Raw genomic sequence first — 4,780 nt, forward strand, 5'->3', positions numbered from 1 at the left:
TATGTAACAAACCTGCACGTTATGCACATGTACCCTAGAACTTAAAGTATAATAAAAATTAAAAAATTTAAAAAAAAAGGATATTTTGTTTTTCTTCCCTGTAATACTATTTTTTTCTCTTTCCCTTTATGCCCTCCCTAGGAGGTGTGATTGTAGAGAATGCTGGGTAGTGTCTTTGGTTTTGCTTTTAAAGCCTATGCACTTCTTTCAGCAGACTTTATATTGGGTCGTTCAATTTGACCTTCAAGTCAATAGATACTGCTTATAGGTAAGAGCTGGCTGTGACCAATACAGTTGGGTATATTCCTGATCCTGTTTACTGGCAGAAACTCTCCGCTGCATCAGGCTGTAGAATGATTTGTGGAATGCACAGTGATCTGAGCTCCCTGCTTAGTCCTAGGGGCATGGAGGCCATGATGGGCGGGGCCAGTTTGGGTAGGTGTGCCTACAGATCCCCCAGTAGCACACACAAGCACCAGTGCCAAAGAAGAACTGAGTGGGCAGCCACCAAGCATCAAAGTGTCTACAGATGGAACTGAAAAATCTTTTTAGCCCCAAGCTTTCTGCATAAGATGGAGGGAAGCCTAAACTCTTAATCTAGGAGAGTGGTTGTTCCAGATACCTGGACATCTTCCTGGGAACGGAGCTGAGGGGAACACCCTGTGTCAGGATCTGTGCACAGGGGGAATTGGGTGAGATGGGCTGCTGATCTAGGTCAAATGGTGCTCCAAATGCTTGGTGCCCCTCTAAAAATCTCCCATAGAGCAGTCAGAGCTGCTTCACTAAAACTCAGATATAATTATATCTCTTCTATGGTTAAAACTCTTTGATAATTTCCCATTGCCCTGAGAAAAAATGTCCAAACTCTTAGCAGGAATTTTTATGTTATGACCTCAGCTTATATCACTGATACAATCTTATCACTTCCTACCTCACAATGTATAGTCTAGCCATACTGATTATCTGCTTAATCCTAAAATACTATGTATTACACAACAATGCTCTAGAACTTTTCTATATGCCTGAAGATAAATGCAAGCTCACATAACTTCAAAGGGGATGATGTATAGAGGTGTCTGAACAATAGGATGTAGGGAGATTAAAGTCCTCATAGGAGTTTAGTAGTTGATGTCAGCAGACATGGGACTGTTAGGCATTTGTTAAAAAAATAGTTTATCTCCTTGATCAGGTGAATCTAAATGATTGTCCAAGGGATGCAAAGTTCTGTTGTAGCTGAAAAGTAGGCAGTTAAATAGTTAAATAGAAGTAGATTATCACTGGAATATAGCAGGTTTAGCAAAGCCTATGAAATTTAAGGCAATATTTGTTGATAACTATATAAAAGGTCATATTGTTTCTCTGTAGGACTCTATGACAATTTGAAAAACATATATTTAGGGCTAAGAAAGGGCTGTTTCTATAATACATAAGTGATAATTCACTGAGTCAAAAATGTCTCCCACTACAGTATAATTATCTGAATTATAGTCAATAAGTGAATAATCTAGTTGATTTTTATAATGTCCTGCATATTGAAAGATGGTATACTGTGTGTAAATAGTTAACTGAGAGAAACAGGATTCTCTTGTATATGTAATCATAAAATGCTCCAGAGAAGAACTGAGATAATAACTAAGGCAATAAAAACTTTAATTTTAATTATGCCTTAAAGAATGTGTTTTAGCACAGGCCTAGAAAGAAACTGTAAAATATAAATGTTGTAAGGATCAGAAGCTAATTGGAAGAATTCTGGAGAGTTCTGAGGAATGTTTTATCCTGGAAGGTCAGTTTGTCTAGTACAGTGTTAATAGAGTCTGCTGTATGGACAAAATTGAAGAAAGAAATCAAGGAAATGTTTCTTGAGTGTGGGTCATGGCTTTTTTGCTCTTTAAACAAACATTTATTGAGCTTTATTTTCATAATGCAGCTCATTTGAAAGTAATGGCAATCCTACACAGAATGCATTTAATTTTGCTATTTTTAAGAGAAGAATTGCATTCAGGGAAGTTAAGTGACTTTGCCAAAGTTGCACTATAAGATCAGTTTATAAGACAAAATCAGAACTAAATTGTCTAAATCCAGTACACTTTTCATGATAAATTGTGACCATGGAAGATATTAGGGGATTTCGTACTCACGTTTCTTAGAGTACAAACCGCAAGTTACAGGAGGACCACAGAAGTCTGGGGAATTTATTCTGTGTGAGTTCGTATTTCTATACTGAGATGTTTAGCATCTGAACCATGAATGGATTGTGTTTAATTGGCTGCCATTTTTCTAACTTTCATTTTTACAAAAATCCTTCATGTAAATGTCAGCCTTTATGATAAGAAAAACCAAGGAAAAACGTTTTTGCTTGCACTCGAGCCAGAATTTTAAGAAGCATTATGGACCTAGGGATTGGAAGTAATGCAGAGACTCAGGTAGGATAGTAACATTTCGAAACAAAGTCAGGGACATCTGATCCAATCTCTCCTTTCTACCTGGAGGTTCCAGTCTGGAATATTTTTTCACTGGAGCTATAGAGGATGACTCTGTTTTAAAAACAAAGCCTCCTGGCTGGGCGCGGAGGCTCAAGCCTGTAATCCCAGCACTTTGGGAGGCCAAGACGGGCGGATCACGAGGTCGGGAGATCGAGATCATCCTGGCTAACACGGTGAAACCCGGGCGGATCACGAGGTCAGGAGATCGAGATCATCCTGGCTAACACAGTGAAACCCCGTCTCTACTAAAAAAATACAAAAAACTAGCCGGGCAAGGTGGCGAGCGCCTGTGGTCCCAGCTACTCGGGAGGCTGAGGCAGGAGAATGGCCTAAACCCCGGAGGCGGAGCTTGCAGTGAGCCGAGATCCGGCCACTGCACTCCAGCCTGGGCGACAGAGCGAGACTCCGTCTCAAAAAAAACAAAAAAAAAACCCAAAAAAACAAAAAAAACAAAGCCTCCTTTATACAGGCTTATTATAGACTTTTGCAATTCCAGCCTTCCATTTCGTCTACACTTCTCTACTCCCACTCATAATTTTCTTATTGAAATTTGGGAACCCTTCTAAAATTATGACAGTTCCTCCAGTCTCATCAAGTCACAGAAGGCAAAGAAGGATGTATTGGATATAAGAAAGGATGACAACTGCAAAATTCAGGAACTAAACTTTAGCAATTTAGAAATGCAAACAAATTTAGTCTCTACAGCATTCAAATTAAATTATACTTCTAATGTGACTTTTTCATTACTATAAAAAGTAATGTAATGGACTTATTTAAGCATTTTGAGTGGAAGTAGGAGTGATATTAATGAATTAAATATGAACTTTTGCTTAAAATGAATTCATTCTTCAAAATGATTCTTAGTATTTTTAATAAAGTATTACATTTATATAACTAAAATGAGCATGGGATAGGTCTTAATGTGCTTATAAGCTAATAATGTAAGTCTATAAATGACTTTTAAATGGTGAAGAGAGACTACAGGAAGCTCATCCATGTAATTATAGCACCAGATAATATCTGAGGAACATCAATTTAATGTTTTCTCATGATTTCACTACCTATTAACTGTCACTTTGAGATCACTACAAGTCTTGCTAAATGGAACTATTATTTAAATCTGTGAATTACAAAACAAAGACACAGTGAACAAGCTTCTTAGATGTTTCATCTGCTATTTTGCAATAGATTACAAAATGTTATAACAGGTATGATGGGTGATATTTTATTTTGTTTTGATGCAGATTTATTAATCATACCACAATAGGACTAATGTAATAATAATATTGTGGCTTTAAGGAAAAATGAAAGCTTTCACAGAATGACAAACAGAAAAAATAAATTTGTATATGGAAAGCACAGAAAAGTATGGAGGAAAGGGCTAGGTATAAATTTAATTTATACACATATTAGTCACTGCAGTTATTATCAAACTAAGGACTAAACCAAGAGAGGTATGTTCCCATGAGTTCTAAATACTACTGTAGTATTATTTGGTGTCTATTTTTATTTAAAAGTAATCACATAAAAGTTAATTAAAATTTAATGCTAGTTTTCAATTTGTTTATTTTTGTTTACAGTTAGTTGCTCTTAGATCTTGAAGTAGTTGAAAAAGACATGAGCTTCAGAATTATAAAGCTGCGTTGGAAACTGAGCTTGTCTCTAAGAAACTGCATGACTTTAGACAAGTATTTCATCCTCTTTGGGTTTTAATGTTTACAGTCTTAAAATTGAGATAGCATTTTAATGTTTCCAATCTTGAAATATGGCTTAAAATTATAAGCCATAGTTAGAAAATTGAAAATTAAAATACAGTGTGGTTAGTTATTTGTCTGACACGTTATACATAGTCAATACCACATACTAATGCATTTACTTCATGTTTTATAGGCAAGACATATATATACATAATTATTTATATATATAAATAACTATATATAATTTTTAAAGTCTGGAAAGACATACAGCAAAATGTTAGCAGTGGTTACCTCTGTGTGGTGGGGTTTCAGTTGGATTTTATATTTTTATAATTTTCTAAAGGATCTGATTTTTTAACAATAAACTTACATTTCTTTTCTAACCAGAAAAAGTAAAACTATTTCCATTTGGGAAAAACATTAAAGGGCAGGCACAGAAAAGAACAGCTTATGGGCCAGGCACGGTGGCTGGCGCCTGTAATCCCAGTACTTTGGGAGGCCAAGGCGGGCAGATTGCCTGAGTGCAGGAGTTGGCGACCAGCCTGGGCAACACGGTGAAAACCGGTGTCTACTAAAATACAAAAAAGTAGATGGGCGTGG

Source organism: Colobus angolensis, unplaced genomic scaffold (assembly GCF_000951035.1).
Source record: "Colobus angolensis palliatus isolate OR3802 unplaced genomic scaffold, Cang.pa_1.0 Scaffold50, whole genome shotgun sequence".
Taxonomy (NCBI): Eukaryota; Metazoa; Chordata; class Mammalia; order Primates; family Cercopithecidae; genus Colobus; species Colobus angolensis.